The following is a 24,595-nucleotide window of genomic DNA, read 5'->3' as shown; positions in this document are numbered from 1 at the left end:
CGAATTTACATGGCTCCTTCGACGGAGCCATGTAGTCTAGACACACCCTAACTTACTAGGCAGCTCGCCTACTATGCCGCAGCAGAACCAGGACTCCTAATTCCCCAACCTGCCCTCTTCATGGACAGGTGGGAGGGTACGCTGCATGGCTCTCTCACTACCAACTGCATTGCTCTTCTGTAAAGGTGTCCAAGACTGGGTTTGGGTTTTGATTTCTTTTCAGTTGTTTTGGGGTTTTTTTTTTCATTCCACAAAGGAACTACCTTCCCCCCCAAAAAAAATTCAGTAGTTTACCACTCACCTCTGATGCAAGCACCCCATGACTATAGGTCCTCATTTCACAAACCTGCAGCACCAACCATTCTGACAAAAGGGCCAAGCGCAGTATGCTCTTGCATCCCCAAAGATCCTAACGCCTCTCCCTACACTCACGATGTGAACCACAGCTGCCTCGTTGTCCAGAATAACACAATGAATCTGCCCCCTGTCCTTGTGAAAGATGTAACGGCATCTTTGATGATAGTAAATCAACATTTCCTTCAAAATAAATCACTTCTAGCGGTACATCGCAGGGGTATAGCTTCAGTACTGAGTCAGAGGGAAAATGTGCTGTCATGTAGTGCGTACCAACACTAATCTTTATAGTACAGGTTGAACCTCTCGTAGCCAGCACTGTCTGGTCAGGCAATATTAGCAGCCTGGCACAATTTTAGTTAGACGGTTGTCCTTTTATCATGGGTGCGCCCAATTTCCTGCAGTTCCATTAAGTTTATTTACAGCCACCAGTCCTGGCTCTCAGTGTTCTGTTCTGTTGTTGAGCTCTAATTGACTTCTAAATGTCTTCCAAGAGCCCAATAAGCAGTGGAAGTGTTGGTAATGCTGTTAGACAGAATTGACTTCCCTTGCTTCAGTAAATTCCCTGGTTCAGCACCGGACAGGTCCCAAGGGTGCCAGAGTAGGGATTTAAGTGACTAGTCAACTATCTGATAAGACTAGACTACTAGACTAGTTGCTTCCCCCCCCCCCCCCACTGCCTCTGTATCAGAGGCATCAAGTGGGGGGAGCAGGAGCCGGTGCTGGGGGAAGCGGGCTTAAAAGCCAGCTCCCCCCAGTGCCATCTCCGTCGGGGGAGGGGGGCAGGCTGGGGAGGCAGAGGTGCAGTGGAGGAAATGGCATGAACGGGAACCGAAACAGTCCCCACTTACGCGGGGTCCCAACTGCTGCACCTCTCCCTTTGAAATGTACAAGAGCCACCCACACTTTTCCTTTGACTACTCAATTAGCTGATTCATCAGAATCTAACATCCCTATACTGGACCAGAGAGGTTCAACCTGTACTACTAGGCTGTTACTTTTATACTCTTACCACCTAAAGGCCCTAGATGGGACCCATTGTTATAGACATTGTACAGACACAAAGAAAGATTCACCCCTTTCCCCCACAAGCTAACAGTCTGAATACAGGCAAAAGAGGGTGGAAAGAGACACATCCATACACAGATGAAAATTATGATGGACACATGGCTTATTAGTTCAGCTTTAGATGTTTTGGGGAGCCTGCCTCTTCCGTAACGATCAGTCCCAAGCTTGCTGAACTTGTTAGATAAGATTATTGCAAAAACTTGAGATGGTTAGAAAGGGTTTTGCAAGCCAGAAGAGTTTGTTCCCCTGTGTGTTGGAATCCCTTTTATTTGCACTTTTTGGGGGGTGGGGTAACATGTTTTTTATTTTTAAGAAGTGGCATTTGGTGAAAACGTTCAGTCCAAACAAGGCTAAAGATGATGCAAAGAACTGCGAGGCAATTCTCTGCCATCCAATCCCTTCCCGCCGGCCTCCTACAACAAATGCAATATCTCTTAGTAGTACAGAAATCAGCACAATCTCTGTTCCAGCCCACGCATCACCTTCCTCTGGGTGGCCACTACTGCTACAGAGCCATATGGTGAGCAGTGAATGGCTGATGATTGTACAAGTCAATTCACCCACCCCAGCTACGGGACCAGGGCTCTATCCAATCATGGTAGCAAAATATAGCTCTGTTTTAGCCAGCCATTTTTGTTAAATTAACCTTCCTTCATGCTCCCTTTGCTCTGTTCCAGCTTGATAGGCCTGGTATGTTGGCTCATCTTCCTCTTGGTCTTTTCTCTCTGCTCTGATCCTTTGGCGGGGAGTTGACCCTGTTCCTGTCCACAGACTCAGTTCCTTCAAAGCCAGCAAACCTCTTAGCTTCTCCTCTACAGTTCCTTCCAAGCAGGCTACAACTCCCCTAGGCTTCGCCCCTTGCCACAGGATTGCTCTCCTGCCTGATTCCCAGCCTCAGAGTTCTTTCACTTCAAATTCATCCCACTTGTTTCACCACTCAGGGGACAAGAGACACTTGACCTAATTTATAGCTTTTGACGAGGCAGGGAATTGCTGGCACCGCTGCTGTGCAGGGACAGTTCAGTAGCTATATTGGAATTCGTGTGAATGCCTGATAGTAAAAGTCAGCATCATTCCTTTCTTTTTATTAACTAGTTGGATGGTTCACAGACAACAGGCGTCTTGCTCCCCTTATAAATATACACTACAGAACTCTGCAGCAGTAGCCACAGCACTAACCTCTGTGTCATAGTATGTCTACACCACAGCGTTATTTCAAAATAGTTAATTCGAAATAAGTTATTTTGAAATAACGTGTCTACACACAAAATGCATTTCTAAATAGCATTTTGCTATTTCAAAATAGTGCATCCACACTGAGTGGATGCTGAATCGCATTTAAAGCCAGCAAGAATCAGGTCCGGCAGGGCATCAGATCAGGAGTTACGTTGTGTAGCTGCTGCCTGAGGCTATCTGAGGCCTGTGTTTAAAGGGACCCCTCTGGACAGCCGGTTCTCAGGTTTCCCTGCTTGCTTGCCTACCTCGATGAGGGACAGCAAAGCATTTTGTTTCTGCGTGCTCTGATTGCCCTCACTAGGGACACCACAGCACTCTGCAACATGGAGCCAGAGCTGCCCCTGGGCACTCTGGTGCTTCTTCTGGACACGTTGCTGTGAGCCTGGCTGCACTTGCTGCAGGCTGCCATCTGGAGGTCCATCGGGGCTGCCAGTACCTAGGAGGCCCTGCAGGAGAACTTCCATCCTGAGGAGCACTAAGAGCCACCCTGGTCTGTCCCACTGGGGGCTTGTGCCTCATTCCTCCCTCACGTCCTTCCACTTATCCTTCCATGTCCTACCCACACGTCCCTCCTGATGTAAAATAAAATACACATATTTTCATGAACACAAACTCTCTTTATTTAACAAAACTGCGGGGAGGAGAGGAATGAAAATCTGGGGAGACTGGGGAAAGGAAGCGGGAGAGAGGAGAAGAGAGGGTAGGAGAGGGGAGGGGGAGACCTGGGAGGAAGGAACTGGAAGGGGGAAGCAAGGAGGAGAAGGGGGAGGGGAAGCTCAGGGCTCAGGGGTCTCACTGGACCAACTTGATTTTCATGCAAACCTGCTCCTGGGTTCGCATGTGGTCTTTGGTGGCCAGACTGGCAGCGATCCTGCCATAGGCAACTGTGTTCCTCCATGTAGTGCAGAGATTATGGATGTTGGGGTCATTCCCTCCAAACCTGAATAAGGTCCATGATCTCCACCCTGGACCAGGAAGGCGCCCGCCTTCTCCAGGCCCTGGCAGGCTCCTGGGAGCTGGCAGACTGCTCCTGGGGAGCAGTGGAGGGCTGGCTGCCAGTGGCTTCCTGGCTCATGTTTTGGAGCCGCTAGGCCAGGGGCAGTGACTGCTGGCTCTGGGCTGGCAGGCCTGGAGCTGGCACAGGCACTGTGGCCAGAGTCTACACTTTGTCATTCCCAGTCAATACGATCCACAGGAAGTGGCATGGACCGGGACACTGCTTCCCGCTGCTCCCATTGGCCAGGAATAACAATCTGTGGCCTAATGGTGCTGCAATTGCCCATGCTTTTGGAGGCATGGGTAAATATAGTGGTGGCAGCCCACCAGGGACTAACCCAGGCAGACCGGATTCGGACCATTGGCTGGTATTGCCCACCCTTGGTGTAGAGGTACCTTTAGTGGTTGAAGAGTATGGTCTAGACATCAGCCTAGAAGACTGGGAAGGGGACTATAAGGGTACGTCTAAACTACAGGTTTTTGTCGACAGAAGTTTTGTTGACAGATACTGTCGACAAAGCTTCTGTCGACAAAGAGCGTCCACACTACATTCAGTTCTGTCGACAAAGCAAGGTGCTTTGTCGACATGGTAGTGTAGACGCAAAGGACAGTTTACATGCAATAACACCTTCTGTCGACAGAACTCTGTTGACAGAAGACGTTATGCCTCGTAAAATGAGGTTTACCAGCGTTGACAAAACTGCTGAGTTCTGTCGACGTTATGTCGACAGAACTCAGCGGTAGTGTAGACGCAGGTATAGTTTTGTTGACAAAAGTGGACTTTTGTTGACAAAACCCTGTAGTCTAGACACACCCTTAGAGTGCATCTACACTGAGCACTGCGCCCAGGATCTGACTCAGAATTGAGCCCACACCTCACTTCTCTATCACTCAGACTATCAGCCCAACTTGGGTCAGCAAACACTCAATCCTAGTATCCTACTAGGGGGCTGGCTCACAGCCCAACTCTTGCTGTGACTTGGGTCCAAGCCCTGTCATTCTGCAGTCTGGATTCAGCTCAAGCTGCAGTCCCGAGTCAGAAGGCTTACATCGTATAGTACATAAGAATGGCCCTACCGGTCCATCTAGCCCAGTGTCCTGTTTGAGATAATTCCATTAACGGCAGGTGAATACTTTATACCCAAACACCCATTTCAGCCAAGTCATTTAAAGTACATCTGTGAGTCTCAATGGATAAGTAATTAAGTGAAGGGGATTCCATTTACACTTTTCCCAGTATTATAAAAGACATGAAATAATGCTGAGTCCAAAACTGAGTACCTGACACATGCGCATTGCCAATTGCAGTGTTACCCATCCACATCTTTGCAGCCAGGAACATCCTGTATACATTTCATGATTGTTACCCCTCTGCAGAGTGGTCTGATTACATCTGGATACACTGCAATGGCTGCATTGCAGAATGTGCCATTTGGCAATGCTGGTTAGGATCAGCTTGGTGGAATCAGTATGAAGAGAGCTGGGAGTTTTGGGGGGGTGAGGGGAAAAGTCTTTGGGATAAGACCTTGGAAACATCATTTCCACATGTTGTGTGTGGACCTTGTGTAACACCGGCAGACACCGGTCATCTGCAGGTGGAATCATAGAATCCTAGAGCTGGAAGAGACCTCAGGAGGTCATCAAGTCCAACTCCCAAAGCAGGACCAACCCCAAGTAAACCATCCCAGCCAGGACTTTGTCAAGCTAGGACTTAAAAACTTCTAGGGGTGGATATTCCACCACCTCCTTAGGGAACCTATTCCAGTGCTTCATCGAACTGCAGGAGCTAAAAGCCAGTTGGCTATTAGCTCAGGCTGTAGAGCAGACTCACTCGTCTCTCTGTAAGTGGTCTCAGTGCTGGTAGATGAGGTACCGGTAGTGAATCTCATCCAGAAGATGTACGGGTTACACTTGCATGGCCCTTGTCATAAGAATTGGGCTTGTCTCAACAACTTTAGCAAAAATGTCACACACACACACCCCCACACCCACAAATATTGCTGTACTCTGACTGATGTACTTAAATGGTGGCATATGCACAGCTAGTCACATTCCAATGGGCTATCTCAAAGCCAATTGAAGTCAATGAGGTTTGGGATCAGGCCCTAAATATGGTAAAATTAGCATAAATCCAGGGTAACTTCACTGACTTTCCAGCACAGGAATGGAAGTCATAATCTGGCTCATACTTTATGAAGCATTTTGAAATCTTTGCACTGAAAAATCAATGCAAAAAGGCTCACGATTTCAGATCTGTAATCATCTCAGTTTCTTTCAAGTGTCTGTTCAACAATCACTTGTTACATTTTTACAACATATTGCTTACCCGTCATTTTCATGTACTCTGGCCCTTATTTTCATTTGCACTAAGGGAGCATAGCTTGGTTTTAAATTGGTTGTTAAATGTACTCCAAGCAAGGGACCGTAGTGTAAATGAGAATCAGGCATGTGTTCTTTAAGTGAATCTAGATAAAACCACAATAAATAAAATGCCACAAACGTGAAGTACAGTATTCTGCTCATCTGCACCACTTAGCCTAATGAGGTTAAATTGTAGTTGCTAGCTTGGATCACATAAATAGCTTTCAGTTTTCTTCATTCCTAGTTCCTTCTCCCCACTTTCCTGTCCTTTTCTCCACTCCCGCCATGCTGTCTAGGCACAGTAATGGCATTTAATGATATAGCACGGAAAAGCTAGAATGTAGCACAACAAGCAGCTTTTACAAAGGAAAGCTCGTGATATCGTTAAAAGCAAGGGGGCTGAGATGAGATGGCGGTAGGAAGGCTAAAATGTCTCTCCCATTGTGGTCCTGGATTTAAACCAAGCAATGGAATGCTGATCTACTGCGGTCTCCCTTATATATGCAAAGTTCTATTTAAATGATGCTTTTAAGATATGATATAATAAATCATTCAGTTGACTGAGTACAGAATTATAAGTCAGTGTGCCTCTGAGTGATTGGAAAATGTATTCATCCTCCATGGGTCCCCAATCAGCGTTTGCATATTCATGGAACAAAATATCTTCTCCTGGATAACACTTCTTACCCTATTGCTGGTTTCCACTACTTCTGTGTCAAACATAAAGCCAAAGCCTGTCTAGCAAGGCTAGAGCTGGGTGACAAATTAGATGAATTCTTAATTTGCTGAAAAATGGGAGGTTCATTTAATCCAAATCTGCAATTATGACACAAAGTTTCCACCAGCGGCAACATGGCCAGAAAGAAAAGCTGCTGATATTCGTCATACTGGCATCTCTTTCACCAAAGGTGTATCTAAACTACACCCCTCTGCCAACAGAGGGATGTAGATTAGGCACATCACTATTGCAAATGTAGCGGGGATTTAAATAACCCGTGCTTCATTTGAATAGAAACAGCCACCGCTTTTTGTCAACACGGCACTTTGTCGGCAAAAAGCAGCAGTCTAGACAGGGATCGGTCAACAAGGAAAGACTTTTCCAACTGATCCTGTAAACCTTGTTGCACGAGGCATAAGGGATTTGTCGGAAAAGGCTTTCCTTATTGACTGTATTTTTGAACAGCCAGAGAACCAAAATATCAGTTATTCAACCCATTCTACCTGCTGCTATTAAAATGCCACAGCCTTTAGCGACTCCATTATACAAAACAGATTTGAACTTAGGCAACCGCATTCTCACCACCTACAGTAGCCTGATGTTTCAGCTGGATATGTTTTTCTTCTTCCCTCCCATACACAGTTGTGTAGTGTTGCTGCTGTGTAGGGACTAGTTCCTTGTAACACTTCACCCCAGAGGTGGATGCATGTCAGTAACGGATGAAGTTATTCTTGTATAGATCAATATTCAATTTGGAAAGTGATTTACAATCTTTTAGGGTAAAACAGGTCTAAATAAATGCAACGTATTATTGATACATTTCCTTTCCTCCCAGTTGTCCTTCTGGGTGTCTTCACTCTCTGTGGCTCTACTTTTACTATATCCAGCAAAACACTACAACGCCAGTTTTTGACATCTATTTTCTAGGATAGCAACTATCTCCCAAAAGACAGACAAACAGAGACACCCGCATTGAAAGCGCTATTAACCGAAGTTGACATCAAAGGAATTTCCTCTTGAAATGCATAACTTCCCTTATAATACAGACTCTTAGCCTCTTCGACACAAGTAGATAAGAAATCGAGTCCACATAAGGATAACTTGTGAGGATGCATCATTGATTACATTTATGTGAGACCGAAGAAAGGTGAACATTTACATAGAGACCATGCTCAAAGACAGGGCTGCATTGGTAGCAAACTATTATACTCATGATACTGCATCGAGTAGTTAGCCAAGCTGATTATGGCTGATGTGAGGAAAAAAACATACATCCAGAGCTCAGAAGGGTTCAAAGGATTTGGGTTGAAACCATTATCTAGTTTTTTTTTGGGGGGGGGGGGCTAAGGGAGAAAAGGGGGTTATTCATCAAACACTTGGTACTGACCGTTTTTGGAGATGACATTCTAGAATAGCAGGAACATCAATCTGTCCTAGTATTTCAACTCCTTGCCTTGTTTACTTTCCCTTCTGCCCTACAACTGCAACTGTATTTCTCTGGCTGCATGTGTCATGGCCCACTCCAGTACCACATCCATACAGAGGACAAGAGCCATCTACTAACACCAAAGGCACGTCTACACTAGGAAATTATTTTGAAATAACTAAAATCAATTTAATAGCTCTTGAAATAACAAATTTGAAAAGGCATGTCCCCTCTAGGGGTGGCGGGGTCGGGGGCTTGAACTTAGTCTGAGGCAGGCTCCGTTATTGTAGACATGCTACCTCAACGTACAGCCCCAGGAATCACCAGGGAGTAATTACTTTGAATTACTCTGGGGAGTAATTATTTCAAAATAGTGGCAGCGGAGCACCCACACTAATGTTATTTCGACACAAGCATTATTCCCGGAGGAAAGCAGGAGTACAGATTTCAAAATAACCTGCCTGTTATTTTGAAATAATGGGTTTGGTCATGTGGACGCTCCGAATATTAATTCGACCTAAGGGGGTGTTATTTCAAAATAACTCCCTAGTGTAGACCAGGACTAAAGGAATTATCTCAAGTAACAAAGACCTGTCTTTTTGGTGCTGAAGGAGCAGGGTTCCATACCCTGGGCTGTGTCTAAACTACATGGCCCCATCGATGGAGCCATGTAGATTAGGCTGATCGGCAAAGGGAAATGAAGCCGCGATTTCAATAATCACGGCTTCGTTTAAATTTACATGGCTGCCGAGCTGAGCCGACAAACAGCTAATCAGCTGTTTGTCGGCTCAGCGCGCTAGTCTGGATGCTCCCCTGCTGACATGAAAGCCCTTTATCGACCTCCCCATTATGCCTCGTAGGATGAGGTTTACCGGAGAGGTCGATAAAGGGCTTTCATGTCAGCAGGGGAGTGTCCAGACTAGCTCGCTGAGCCGACAAACAGCTGATCAGCTGTTTGTCGGCTCAGCGGGGCAGCCATGTAAATGTAAATGAAGCCGCGATTATTTAAATCGCCGCTTCATTTCCCTTTGCCAAACAAACAAATCTACATGGCTCCGTCGACGGAGCCATGTAGTTTAGACGTACCCCTGCTGACAAACCCTGCTGGGACTCATCACAGACCTGTATGGTGGAAGGAAAAAGCAGTAAAAATAAAACCAAGAAATCAAACTTGTGAGGAGAAAACTCAGGAGGCTCCTTATTAATTCAGTTGCCCCACGCAAGGAGAACCAGCCTTTGGGTAGCGCCCACTGTATGTTAGTAACTTGCCAAACACTCAAGAAAGATGGTCCCCAGTGCCTGTCAAAGGCATGGAATTACTGTGCCACTTTGCACCAGCCCACGACCTTCATTTTAGGCCTGACATTTTCAAATCCACCAACTGGATTTGGATCATTTGTCAAAATCCCTTATGCAGCTTTGAAAGCCACCGTTTAGATTTTTAGTCCTATTTTTCTTCTTAATGATGGAGATGAGGCTCAACACAAATCCACGTACACCTACCAGTGGGACCGTCAGTCAACGTGGGCCCTGGGGCAACGTGGGAGGGGTCCTGGTGCCACACCCCCAGAAGGGGCGGGCCTGATGGAAGAAGGGGAGGGGCCTAGGACAATAAGCCTTTAGTGTCGCCCAGACTGTGGTGCTGGGCTCTCCAAGCTGCACAGAGCAGTGCTCCCCCAGCAGTTTAAAGGGGCCTGAAGCTCTGGCCATTGCTGCTAACGAAGTAGGAGCAGCAGCATCGGGGAGCTCTGGATCCCTTTTAAACGCCAGGCACTTGTGCAGTTCCTACCTCCTGGCTAATAGCACCCCATGGACCCAACCTCCATGACTTTATCTAACTTCTCTTTAAACTCTGTTCTAGTTCTAGCCTTCATAGCCTCCTGTGGCAAGGCGTTCCACAGGTTGAATTTGAGCTGTGTGAAGAACTTTCGCTTATTAGTTTTAAGCCTGCTGTCAATTCAATTCATTTGGTGTCCTCTAGTCCTTCTATTATGGGAACTAATGAAGAACTTTTCTTTATGCACCCTCTCCACACCACTCATGATTTTACAGACCTCTATCATATCCCCCCCTCAGTCTCCTCTTTTCTAAGCTGAAAAGTCCCAGTCTCTTTAGCCTCTCTTCATATGGGATCTGTTCCAAACCCCTAATCATTGTAGTTGCCCTTTTCTGAACCCTTTCCAAGGTCAAAACATCTTTTTGAGGTGAGGAGACCACAGTACACAGTACAGAGTACTGAAGATATGGCGTACCATAGTTTGATACTTCCTCTCCCCCTTCTTCCCCTGGCTTCCCCCTTCCAGCTCCCTCCTCCCAGGTTTCCCCTTCCCATCTTCCACCCTCTCTCTTCCCCTCTCCCACCTCCTTTTCCCAGTCTCCCCTGAGGTTAATCCCCCCCACCCTGTTTTGTTAAATAAAGAGAGTTTCTATTTTTGAACACACGTGTCCTTTATTTTTTACATCAGGGAGGGGGGCTAGAGAGGGGTAAGTGGAAGGGGGTGATGGAGGAATGGGGCATGAGCCCCCGATGGGGAGGACTGGAGTGGTTCTGCAGGCTCCTCGGGGTGGAAGCTCTCCTGCAGGGCTTCCGGGATCCTGACAGCCCCCCTATTGATACCCCCGGATGGCAGCCTGCAGCAAGTGCAGCCGGCCTGATGGCCGAGTGCTGTGATGTGCCGAGTGTGGGCACTCAGGGCACTCCAAGTCAGGACTGCTTTGCTGTCCCTCATCGAGGTAGACAGGCAACTGGGGAATCCTGAGAACTGTCTGTCCAGGGTGGGGGTCGGGTCCCTTTAAGCACAGCCCTCGGCTAGCCTGAGGCAGCAGCTCCACACTCTTAAGTCCTAAACTGATACCCTGCCGGCACCTGTTCCGGCCAGCCTTAACTTCGGTTCAGGGTCCACTCAATGTGGACATGCTATTTCGAATTAGCAAAATGCTAATTTAAATTAGTTTTTACGTCTAGATGCACTCATTCAAATTAGCTTAGTTCGAATTAACTAATTCAAATTAAGTTAGTTCAAATTAGTGCTTTAGTGTAGACATACCCCAAGAGACTGGAACCTCAGCTGATTGTGATTGGGAATGTTACAAACTTTCCAGAAGGCTCAGCGGGCTCTCAGAGCTGCGTATGCCAAACAGAAGGATAACCTCATTCTTGCTGCTTCCCAGGGATCAAGGTGCATGCAACAATTGACCTGGTTTTAGGCACAGCAGGGGAGAGATTTTTAAAACAAACAAAAAAGAGATATAGATGCTTGACTCCGAGTAACGGTCAGTGTGGCTTACGTGGTTAGTTACCCATTGCGCTTGTGACAATCTCTCCCACAGTATTGGATACTAAACACCACCGCAACCTCCCAAGGAAAGCCCATAGAAAAGATGCCTGATGGGAGGACAACCTGTGCCCTGAAAATGTAACCCTGACTCTTAGGATGCATGCCCTAATTTTGCTTTGCATCCTGGGTCCCTGCAGCCTGCAGCATGAACTGCTGGATGGATTATTGAGGGATATAGTTTGTGGTATTTGGGGAGGGATTCACCAAAGAGATGAGACCTTTTTTTTTGTTTAAGTTTTTCCTTTTTAAAGTGTGACTGGCCTTCCAGTTAACTAGAATGTGAAAGTAGTTAACCTATAGAAATGGATTTTTTAATATATTTCTCCCCTGCAGCAAAACCAAAGGAATTATTTCCTTATTATCCTTTGGATGAATCCTCCCTATTTCCTCATGTAGTCATGCTCTGCCTTCCTTTAGGAAACATCTTTAAGAACTATAAGAAAGAACTATAAGAAATGTTTTCCTATCTCAAGTACTAACGGCACTATCTCTCTCTCCCGCAGCAACAACGTACACGACTGTACATTGTAATGTAGTTCCTATTCAGATCATTCCAAATAGAAGCTGTATATGCAGCTTTACTATGGCTGTAATGTAGATATATTGAGTAATAGAACCCCTTTTATAGTATGTACCTTTTTATTATGCACATGAATTGACTATTAATACTAAAAATTGTTTGCACTTACAGGGTATCACCTCTCTAGAGATATTAAAATTCTTTACAAGCATAAATACATTAGGCCACACAAAACATTGGAGAGATAGGAAAGTAGCAGTGTAGAGGGGAAACTAAAGCATTAAGCAGTTGTGTGTCTTCCCCAAAACCACAGTAACAGTTCTAGAAATGAGCTTTCTTCACTTGCATCCTAGTCCTGAGTTTTACCCTCAAACGCATCCTTATTAACCCTTGAGCATCTTTAGATTAGGAGCTTCAGGGGTAGCCGAGTTAGTCTGCACAGGATAAACTTAAACAACAAATGGTCTGGTAGCACTTTATAGAGTAACACAACATGGTATCGTGAGCTTTCGTGGGCACAGACCACTTCTTCAGATGACTGGAGCTTTGAGATTAGGATGTGCAGACTCAAAATAAATAGGGTTAACTGATCTCTTTTTTGTTGTTTATATAGATGCAAACTATACAGTCGGTGCACAGATTGTCCTCTCATCAGATCTTTGTGGGTGCGCACACGCATACGCACACGCACACGCACACATATCAAATGGGAACTTCATAGGCTTCAACATTATAAATACTGGAAGTGACTGGTGGGTAAGTGCTGCCATTTGGAATGTGCCCAAACCTTATTTATCTGTCGTCTTGGATAGATGAGAGACGCTTGTCTTATTAAAATCTTGTTAGTGCTATGCAGTACTTTTTTCAGATTCCCTGCATAACACATGTAACCACTAGTTTCCCTCTGAGCGGCTGAAGGCATGATCCTAATTGTGGGGCCAAGTAAACAGGCTGGTTGACACGGCTAATAAAACAATGCTACATACAGCACTATTAGTTTATTGCCGCTGGGTCTGTAGGTCTCTACTGTGACAAGGGTTGAACATGCTGCTAGCCTGTTGCCTCCTAACGTTTAGAAATAATCACCTATTAGGAAAGAAACAAATACTGCCATGCACTTTACTTTCCTATTTATTAGAGGATTGGGTGGTCGCATGCACAAGCACACTGGGGAGGAAGTTTGCTATAGAAACATACAGGGTTACTAATAATCATACACAGGGCTTTTATCTGTGTGACAGTCACTTCAAGATCTTCCAAGATGCATTCGAACCTCTGCCCGAAGACACACCTTCCTCTTATGATGTTATCGGGAAAGCTTAGTCTAACGTTTGATCCGCTCGACTGATGCGAATACGCACACCGCCAGCTGGGGAAGACACGTTTGCAGAAGTTGCGCCCTTCACGCCAGTCCTGGAAACATTGAAGGGATGATGCTACCCCCGAGGAATTTCCTTGCAAAAGGGGGTGACCCTACATGATGCAGAGCTGGAAATGGGTTCAGGCAAACTGAAGCCCAAGGGAAAAATGGCCCCCTTGTAGCAAACGCTCCTGCATGGAACCTCCCCCTCCTCCCCCCCCATCATTAGACGTGTAAGGGTGTGTCTAGACTACAGAGTTTTGTCGACAAAAGTGGACTTTTGTCGACAAAACTATACCTGCGTCTACACTACCGCTGAGTTCTGTCGACATAACGTCGACAGAACTCAGCAGTTTTGTCAACGCTGGTAAACCTCCTTTTACGAGGCATAACGCCTTCTGTCGACAGAGTTCTGTCGACAGAAGGTGTTATTGCATGTAGGGTTGTGTCTAGACTACAGGGTTTTGTCGACAAAGCAGCTTGCTTTGTCGACAGAACTGAATGTAGTCTAGACGCTCTTTGTCGACAGAAGCTTTGTCGACAGTATCTGTCGACAAAACTTCTGTTGACAAAACCCTGTAGTCTAGATGTACCCTAAGTGACAATGAGGAGGGTCTGCCATCCCAGAGAGGCTGTAACATGCTGCCCCTTCTGCTCCCTTTGAAGCATCAGTGGAGTCCCCTTTCTCCTCAGAAACCTCAGGGATGGCTCCTCTTTCTCCTGGGATGGTACCAGGGGAGTCTTGCAGTACTTACTGCAGTGGGCATGGTATATCTGCTTCGTGGATAGATCAGCTCCATTGTGTTCTCTGGCAACATACACTGGAGTGGCACTGGCGGGAAACCAAAGCCATAGATCTCGGAGGTCCCACCTTCTTGAGATGCACAGGGAAATGTGCCCCTCTCGGAGCTGAGGTGGACATCCCTGTGCTAGTTTCCCTCAGATTTACATTTCCAAGCTTCTCTTTGCCACCATGAAGTCTAAATTTTTTTCATATGTAACTCCAGGCTTCCTAAAGCAGGGTCCCCAGGCATCAACCTCCGACACCTATGTCCTAATGACACCCCGTCTAGCATACTCTCTCACGACAATCTGTAGTTGCTCCTGCTGACAGTGGCGGGACAGGGCTTCCTGAAAGAAAAGAATCATTTCCAAAACACTTGCTCTCTGGCTATGCCGGGCTGCCACCACCGTGCCTAGCCACCACAGACAGCCTGGAACAAGTTAGACAGCAGTTGAGGCAGAGACGTACCCTGTTCTGGCTAGGTCAGCAATAAGTGAAGATGCCTCACTTCCTGTGCCAGACTCTGAGGAGAAATCAGGCCTTCTGAGCATACTCAACTCCTGCTACCATGAGCAAAGCTCAACTCCAGACTCTTGACCCATTGGGTTCAATTACGGTCAATTAGGAACACACGCCCACCACCAACAGAGCTTCTTTAAAATACAAAGGGAAGTGTTTAGCTTGTGAGTGGGGTTCTATTCCCTTCCCTTGTAGGGAAGACCTCACCATTTCACATCTCCCTGGGGTGCCTCTAGCGAGTCAGGAGTTTTCTTCCACATGAAAGGAATTTAATAATCAAGTGGAACTACTCTGGATTTGTAATATCAAAGCATACAACTGCACCGATGATAAACCATCCCTCTTTATCATGCAAACGTAGCTGGCTCCTGCTGGCATCAGATGAAAGGTTGCATTGATTCCTGGAGAATGCCTTGTAACTCAGAGTCTTTTACTTCCCAGAGAAGGGGGAATGTGTGGGGAGGTTAGTTGCCCTCCAGGGAAATTTCAAACCCTTCATTACAATCTTTTTCTCCTCTTCCCTGGACATGTAAAATAATGCCTACCTGGGCTTGATAAATCCACTCACCAAACAGTAAGTAGGTGAATTTCTCTGCTTCTGAGGTGAGGAGAAGAGGGGATATTTAGCCTCTAGTTCCTTCAGAAATCAGGTTTCATTACGAATAAAAATAATCAATATGGAATCCAAGTTTCATTTTTCCCTAAGGAACCTTAAAGTGGAAAAAAGGCCTTAAAGTGAGAGTAAATTACACGCACTCACAGGTCTCTACACTGCCACAATGACATAATGGGGCCTAAATGAAGTGAGAATCCCCAAGGCCAAGTCTACCCTAAAGGGGAAGGTTGAATCAAAATACGCAACTCCAGCTACGTTAATTACGTAGCTGGAGTCAATATTTCTTGATTAGAGTTTTCCCATCATCACCACTGTGGGAGACCAATGGGAGTGTTTGCTTCTGTGGGCTTCCCTTACTCTTCACAGAAGCAGGAATATTGGATATTGATGGGTGCGACCTCTGAGTTCAATTTAACGGATCTTCACTAGAGCTGCTAAATTGAACTCTGGAAGATTGATCGATTTTCCCCAGATGGAAGACATGGCCAAAGTTTCCATGCCTTAACCATTGCAAAGTAAGCCTCTGCCCTGTGAAATGAATACACATTGTAGCACATTGTTCTCCAGAACCTGTAGTCAGCCGGAAACAGTACAGGCGCATGAACCTAGCACACAGCCAGCGCGGCCACCAGGCTGTGTGCCAGAGTTCATTCGATTCTGGGCAAAAAAGCTTTCTTCCTTCACTCCCCAGTAGCCAAGTTGCCAACCACAAGGCTGAAATAGCTTCAGCAGTGCCTGTGCCCAGCGATGAGAACAGAGGAGGTGGAGCAGACCAATTTTTTGGCAATTTGGACAACACGGTGCTTTGTCAAACTGTAGTCACAGAGAGGAGACAGTATTGACAAGAGAAGTCATATGTGCACCTTCTCACACGGGCTCTTAGCACAATGCTGCCTATTAGGGTGTGTCTAGAGTGCATCAATGGAGGCATGTAGATTAGACAGATTGGCAGAGAGAAATGAAGCCATGATTTAAATAATCACGGCTTCATTTAAATTTTAATGGCTGCCCCGCTCTGCCGATCAGCTGTTTGTGGGATGAGGTTTACCAGGGTGATTGACAAAAGGGTTTTCTGTCGACAGGGGAACGTCTAGACTGACCCGCTCTGCTGACAAACAGCTGATCGGCAGAGCGGGGCAGCCATTTAAATTCAAATGAGGCCGCGATTATTTAAATCACAGCTTCATTTCCCTCTGCCGATCTGTCTAATCTACATGCCTCCGTCAACGGAGGCATGTAGTCTAGACACACCCTTAGTGTGTGTGGTGCAGAATAAAAGGGAACTCCTAGCCTCCCCACACTCATTTTTATATACACCCTTATTTAGAGCTTTCTACTTTGCAGTGACTTGGCACGTCTTTCTCACACTCATCGGCATATGCAAGATAAAACAGATAAATTAAATAAATATAGCTCACAAGTTAGCCTTAAGATAAACCAGAAGAAGTCAGAAGTCATGACTCTGAACACTATAACACAAACCCCCATCAAGATCAATAACAACGATCTTCCCTTTACTGATAGATTTGTATATTTGGGTAGTATCATCACCCCAGATGGTGGAAGTAAGCAAGACATTCAGAATAGACTGAGTAAAGCACGAAATGCCTTTATCAGTATGAATAACATCTGGAAATCCTCGAAGTACAGCGTGCGCACTAAGCTGAAACTATACAACAGCCGTGTTCTTCCAGTGCTTCTCTATGGAGCAGAATGTTGGCGCATGATACAACGAGACCTTAATAAATTGTCTACATTCCATACCAAGAATCTTAGAGGAATAATCAGAATATTTTGGCCAAATAAAATTTCCAACGAAGATCTACTGTCTCAGTGTAAACAAGAAGACATGGCCACTATAATTATGAAAAGACGCTGGCGATGGATAGGTCATGTGTTACGAAGAAAGGACGGATCTATTACGAAAATTGCACTCCACTGGAAACCAGATGGGAAGAGAAAGAGAGGAAGACCAAAAACAACCTGGCGCCGAACGGTAGAACAAGAATTAAAAGATCATCATCACACTTGGGGAACAATAGGCGCTTTGGTCTGTGACCGACAGAAGTGGAAGGACTTTGTTGCTGCCCTATGCGCCATTGGCGTAACGGGCAGTAAGTAAGTAAGTACTTTGCAGTGTTATGGTAGCCAAATGGGATAGAAGAGGCAAGGTGGGAGAGGTAATATTGTATTGGACCCACTTATGTCGGTATAAGGGTAAGATTTCAAGCTTCAGTGCTCTTCCTCATGCCTGGAGGAAGTAACCAGCATGTCCAAGTGGAATACAAGGTGGGACAGAATGCTCAGCCTACAGGCTCACACACGTTATAAGAGACTGAACATGGGCAATTCACATCTCTGCAGTCCTAGGACAATGGAGGGTCAGTAGATAACAGCGTGTTACCACTATCTGTAATCTAATTTTTATGTCCATGTGTAGAATGAATTTTGTTATGTGCGCCAATAGGGAGATAATGGGGGACACATCCGCTGCCCATCGATGCACATCACACAATTTATTCTGCACATGGATGATCTGTGGGGGGGAGGGGCGGAGAGGTTCAGCATGAGGGAGGAGGGCTCTGTCTGGGGGTGCAGGCTCTGGGGTGTGGCTGGGGATCAGAGCCTTTGAGTGCTGGAGGGGGGTCAGGGCTGGGGCAGGACATTGCTGTGCAGGGGCAAAGGATGAGGCTAGGAGAGCGGGATCTGGGATGGGGCTGGTGATGAGGGATCCCCCAGGAATAAGGGCTGCTCCTAGTCCTCTCTCGCCATAGCAGCTCTGGTGCAGTCTTTCTCCAGGCTGTGGCAGCTCCAGTGAGGCTGGATTGGGCTGGAAGAGGGTTGCCTCTTTCTCAGATATGGCAGGTCCTTTGGGAATGCTCCCTGCTGGTGCCAGAGGAATGCAAACCTAATCTCCCCCCAGTAAGGGTAGCTTCCTGACGGAGCCGGGAGCACCCCTGCCCTAGCTGAGGCAGCTCCTAGCCATGGCCGGGGGAGAGGCACACTCCTCCAGCCCCAGCAGGGAGCTCTCACATCTGAGGGAGACATATCTCCACTGCTATGCTGATCAACACCTCCACAACACACCTCTCGAGGTCTCTGGATCCCTCAAGGCCTGTCACATGTGGTGTACCTCACCCAGCACCTCACACGCCCCAACCACTATAGTGGTGAAACCAGACAACCACTAAACTCTCGAATGAACTCATACAGAAACACCATGAAACACAAACACCCCCCCCCCATCACTAGGGTTGCCAGATGGTTGAAACAAAAATACCGACCCCCCCTCCCCCCCCAAAAAAACGGGAAAAAATTCAGTTGAAGGGAAAAAAGGTGGGAGAAGACCAAAGTTGTAGAGAAAAAAAAAAAAAAAGACCTTCCCCTAGGTCTTTTGGCCAGCAGCGATTTTGTGCTAACAAACTTGGGGAACCAGGTAATCATGGGGGCTGGGGTCGGGGGGCTGATGGTGTTGGAAGCCAAGGGAGGGAGGGAAGGTTCGGGGGGTGGGGGAGAGAAGGGAGGCCAGGCACTGAGTGTTTGTAGGATTGCCAGGTGCCCGGCATTTTCGCCTCCTCGCTGGGGAAAAATTCTGAAAATACCTGACATCTTAGGCGTCCGGTATTCTCTGAATTTTTTTTTACCAGAAAGGAGCTGAAAATACTGCACTGTCCGGGTGAATACCAGACACCTGGCAACCCTACCCATCACCCATGCATGAACCCTTTTCACAAAGTCATGCTTCCATACCTGATCTCCATCAATATCAGAGAAACTTTCTTGCTTTACAATCTGTTCCACCTTCTGTTTAGCTTGGAACCTCTGTTACCTCCTCTGAACCAGAGGACTAGCTTTGCAGACCTGAAACACTTGTCACTTTGCCCAAAAGAAATTAGTTCAATAAAATATTGCCTCGCTCACCTTGTCGGTCTCATTACTTAGACTTAGCCAGCATCTAGAATCGTTCTGACATCAACAGTTAGAAATGGTTCAGAGGGTAGCCGAGTTAGTCTGTACAGGATAAACTTCAAAACCAACAAATAGTCTGGTAGCACTTTAAAGACTAACAAAACACGTAGAAGGTATTATGAGCTTTCGTGGGCATGGCCCACTTCTTCAGATGACCAGAGTGTTGGATGTTCAGAACTTAAAATAAATAGGAGAGAAGGGAGGGGATGGGGGAGAAGGAAAAATATCAAGGGGAAAGCCGAGCAGGCACACAACAAAGGAAAATAAACATGGCTGCTTCACTGCCAACTATATTTCCCAGGGGCCTGTTGGCCTGTGGCTCCCTCAGAAGAAACTGCAGATAAACCAAACAGACACTAAGGTCATTGCTCTCACCGAGCAAAACCCTGTGTAAACAGAGGTAGCTAAATTGATACATTGTAACATTCTGAAAAGAACCCAGATGACCAAGGAGCCACATCCCTTTGTAATTTAAGTGATTTTGGAAAATTCACTTTCCCCCTCCTTTTTTGTGTGTAGACACTTTACAGTCCTGCATGTGACCTAACACTTCTTTTAGCAATGACAAATAGATACAGAGCTGGTCAGAAAGCAGAGCTATATTCCCTAGAAACTTTCAGTGTAAATGAAAACAATATTTTTTGTCAAACCCTTTCAGTAAAAAAAAATCAAAACTGAATATTTTTGGCCAAAAACTGAAATATTTTGCCCCAAAATCAAATTTGTGATTTGGAAGTTGTGTGACAGTGCCTTATCAGATCTACAGTTTGGGTACCTCATCTCCCTATTCTCTTTTATGTCATGGGCTTCTTAGCCAGACTACATCACCCATGATGAACCATAGCTTTCCTCTCTTGCTGTGCCAACGCAGTGCATTATGGGAGTGCATGAACATGGTGCAGCATGGGAGATGTAGTCTTCTGGGGACCAAACCCACACAGGAGAATGGCAACAAGAGGCACATACCCCTCAACTCCCATGAGCCACCAGATCAATATTTCTGAGCCACCAAGATGGTCCAGTGTTTAGGGTTCTAGACTGAGGCTCACGGGACAAACTCCAGAGAGACCCAACCTCCTCAGAGCAGTGTTGTATACTTGCACACAGAGTGTGTGGGGTTTATTTTGTAAGTGGAGCTTGGAAAAGCACTACTACTTTTTTCCCCCATCCTCCAATGAGACCCTTGCTTAGCTTCAGGCTCCTTGAAACCAGACAGGTACATATCCTTATGCAATTGCGTCTCGGCTCTTACATCTCATCACCTGAATCAGCCTTACGGTAAAGCAATCACTGCAAAGCCTGCAGCTCTTTCTATCCCGTAATTATCAGTACATCCCTGTTGCAGAACTGGGGCACTTTAGCAAGAAGAGAAAAACAAAGATGCAGAAAGGGAAGTAAGCTGCCTTGCCTACAGAATGTAGCCAATTATTTGCCTTTTTCTCCTAGTCCTTCTAACAAGCAAAAGATTTGCTTCATTAAAAATCTTTGTTAAACATTATGTTGCCTCCCCCCCCCCCCAACAACAAAAAATTGTAATTTATACTTTATTGCTGTTTTCGGTAATAAAGAAGGGGGGAGGGGGAAATCCACAAGTTATGCCTGGCAACCTGCCAAGGCTCCAATTACAGCAGGCACTGTAGGAGTAAAAGCCATAGATTTTAATTGATGCCCCAGGGTAAAAGGTCAGCTTGCTCAGAACAATGGGTGTCTTTGGTGGTAATTGACTGAATTGTCTAGTGGGAGTTTGTAAATGTCAGTAACACACTTGAAGTGGGAGCAGAGAGAAAGGTCTGGTAACAGGGAATGACAGAGGAGCGTTACCAGTGGAAAAATTAGAGCACGCGATTGGTTAAACAACACCTGAATGAGGAGCAAGATCTGGAACATAGCCCTCCGCCCGCTGAGGTTCAAAATGGGGGACACAAGGGGTGGCAGAGGCTCAAAAGGGAGGACTTTGAAAAGTGACTCATGCCGGAGACTTGATTCCACAGAATTCCTGCCTGTTGCAGCAATAAGAGAAGGTTATTTACCTGAGATTGGAGGTTCTTCTAGATGTGGGGTCCCTATTTATATTCCTCACACAAGTGTGCATATGCGCCAGGCACCAGAGCTGGAAGTTATCATCATCCGTGTTTATCGACCGACACAGGCCTCTTTTGTGTCCATGCAAAGTTACAAGAGGCCGGGTGGAGTGACGCAACCGGTCACCATCTTACCACCCAATAGGAAGTCGTCAGCATAGGGGATGGTGGGCGGGCATTGGAATGCAACGAGGGACCACACATCTCAAGGAACCTCCACTTAGAGGTAAGTTGCTGCCTCTTCTTCAACTTAGGAACCTTGCAGACCTGGAGCAGTAGAGGGGAAATTTTCAACTCTCACGAGTGGCAAAGAGATCCCAACAAGGGGAGCCTAAGGCACAGCTGATGGAGTGCAGAGCGGAGGCAAGGAACTCCCACTCCTGGATGAGGTATCAAGTGTGTCTATCAGTAGTTCTGCATGCCTAGAAGGTAGGCCAGTTGGTACATGATAATGTGACAGAGACACCAGTTCCAGAGGCAGATGTCCTTCTTGCATAGCAACCAGAATGAGGTGCCGTCCTGCCTGTCCACATGTGCCAATGGGGTATGTCTTTTAACCTCACCTGGAGATTGTGGCAAGGTAAGACATCTGTGCAGATCAAGACCGGCTGAAAACGTCAGCGGATGAAAACTGGCACATCGCACACATGCGCATCCACATTTGGAATGCATAGAGGGATCATCCATCAAAGAACTCCTCTGTCTTGTGATTATTTCTGATATAAATAGTTTTTCAGTAATATGAGAGAGGGATGCCAAAGTTATAACTTTGGAATTCAGTGGAAGGACATTTGAGAGGTATGAGGTGGAAAGGCATGGTGGGGGAGGGGAAATATCAGAATGATGCAGATGAACAAAGAGTAATGAGGGTGCAGAAGGGGGACTCATAAAATCTGGGTTCGATTCCTGCCTCTATGGTGAAATTTCTGTGTGATCCTGGGCCAGAAATAGCAAGTTATATCTCCAGAACTTCTAGTCTATCCTCTAATCATTAAACCCAACTTTGCAAGCCAACAATTTGACTACATTACTCAACATGCCCTGTGTCTCTCCATCTGTCAAACAGGGGAAATGATACCACCTTCCCCCCCCCCCCCAAGGGCGTGTGAAAATATCCAGTCATGATTGGGAGGTGTTCTTGCGGTACAGTGTAGAATGATTTGTAGGGAGTCAGTCAATGATTCTACTAGGCATGATATGACTGCATCAAAATCACCTCTGAACATTCCTGGTTTCCTGGGGGGTCAAACCAGATTAAATTATGCATGGGATCTTGGTAATTTTGCATCCGTTAGGCGAGGACAGTAATCGGGCGAGGGCGAGGGTTGATATTTCATATTGGGATGCTGATGTATGCATTATTTGGACCTGGCAGAGGAATCTGACATGCCATGATCTGACATTTGGAATACGTAGAGGGACCATCCATCAAAGGACTCCTCGGTTTTATGATTTTTTCTGATATAAATAGGTTTTCAGTAATAAGAGTGAGGGATGCCAAATTTGTGTAGAACATTTATAACTTTGGAACTCAACTGAAGGACACTTGAGAGGTACGATCTGGAAAAGGAGGGTGAGGAAGGAGAAATGTCGGAATTATGCAGAAAAACAGAAACCATGGCAAATGAATCTTGTTGTGGCCCATCCCTATGCACATCCCATAATATTTTGATTCTAATTATTTAATGTATGAGTGATACCTCGTCTACTCATAGAAGCGTGGATCCAAATTCCATTGCAGTCACTGGGGGGGTGGGGCAAGCATGTTTATTCATGTATTCTACAAGAATTTAGAACCTAGTCAAAAATTCTCTAGAGTGACTCTAAAGGGCCATGTTGGCTTCACCGATTTTGGATCGAGACATGGATATTTACCAAAAAGAGCTGTATTAATAGCCCTGGAAACAGAAGCAGACACCAAACAAGCAGCAAAGCAATCACAGCAACACCTTGCATCTCAAGAGAGCTTTTCTTCCAGGGATCTCAAAACACTTTTCAAAAGGGTCCAAGCATCATTGTCCCTATTTTGCCAACAGAAATGACCTTCCTCCAAGTCACACAGGAGAGGCAAGTGTGGCCCTCCAACCTCTTTGTTCTCTTAGTTCACTGTCCTGCCCACTGGACCGCTGTGAGTACATGTCTTGGCTTTCCACAAGATGTTGGGCAAGGCTCTCTCCAAAGCTTTTCTTCACTGGACGGTCACATCGGCATAGACTGTATCCTTGAGGAGTCCTGTTCAGTCACACTGGGCTGAACGCAAGTTTACAGTCAGAGTGCACAAAACATGTTCAGGATTATGCCAGCTGGCCAGGGGTAAATTCTATCAATACCAGCTGTACACACAATTCATCCCTGTCCATGCCAACTGCAAAGTCAGGAATATGGGGTAACTTCAGGGAACTTTCTAGTTCAAGCATTCCCTAAAGGTGACAGGGCAGGCTAGTCTACGTGCCCTTTCTATCCTTGACATCTTTCCTGCCACCGCCAACAAAAGAAGATACCAACCAGGATGATGGTATTTGTCATCTTTTGTGGGATTTGACCTTTGAGAGTAAAGTTTCACTTTCAGGCATCTGTCCCCACCCATAACCTAACAACTCCATGCACTCCCTTGAATGTGCTTAGTTTATCCATGCCACTCAGAATCTGGTTGTAACTCATCCTTATTGACACAAGCATATTGTTCTGCCGCCTCCAGATCACCGGCCAGCAGAGGAGGTGGCACAACCAAGACTGTGCACCGAATGACTTGTAAATATGGCAAGGTGATTGCTTTCACATGTGGTTCTCCAAGAAGTATTCCTGCTTTTTTGTGGGGGCTCCCCACTAACAAGGGTCTCATTCCTTCAGTGGGGCTGTGACTTAAGGTCTGTGACCCTATAATAGAAGATAATTGCTCCTAAAACATCCCTACGTCTTCTGGAGATTTGGTACAGCTTTGCTGTTTTCATCTTTTTTCTTTCTTTGCTTTTTTGACACCAGAATTCCTCTCCTAGTCTCTAGGGGTGTGTCTAGACTACAGGGTTTTGTCGACAAAAGTGGACTTTTGTCGACAAGACTATACCTGTGTCTACACTGCCGCTTAGTTCGGTTCACACAACATCGACAGAACTCAGCGGTTTTGCCAACGGCTGTAAACCTCATTCTATGAGGAATAACACCTTTTGTCGACAGAGTTCTGTTGACAGAAGGTGTTATTGCATCTACACTGTCCTTTGCATCTACACTGTCATGTCGACAAAGCGGTTT

General features: G+C 46.1%; 1 protein-coding gene across 2 annotated transcripts in view; it reads right to left on the bottom strand.

The window, feature by feature from the left end:
- Positions 1 to 24,595, bottom strand: part of SORCS1 (sortilin related VPS10 domain containing receptor 1) — a 477,697-nt gene that overhangs the window by 217,416 nt on the left and 235,686 nt on the right. The gene's annotated exons all lie outside the window — the stretch shown is intronic.

The sequence above is a fragment of the Pelodiscus sinensis genome, chromosome 8, assembly GCF_052426305.1.
Source record: "Pelodiscus sinensis isolate ZL-2025 chromosome 8, ASM5242630v1, whole genome shotgun sequence".
NCBI classification, from domain to species: Eukaryota; Metazoa; Chordata; order Testudines; family Trionychidae; genus Pelodiscus; species Pelodiscus sinensis.
The sequence above is the reverse complement of the archived record's forward strand: the minus strand, read 5'-3'. Positions and strand labels throughout refer to the sequence as shown.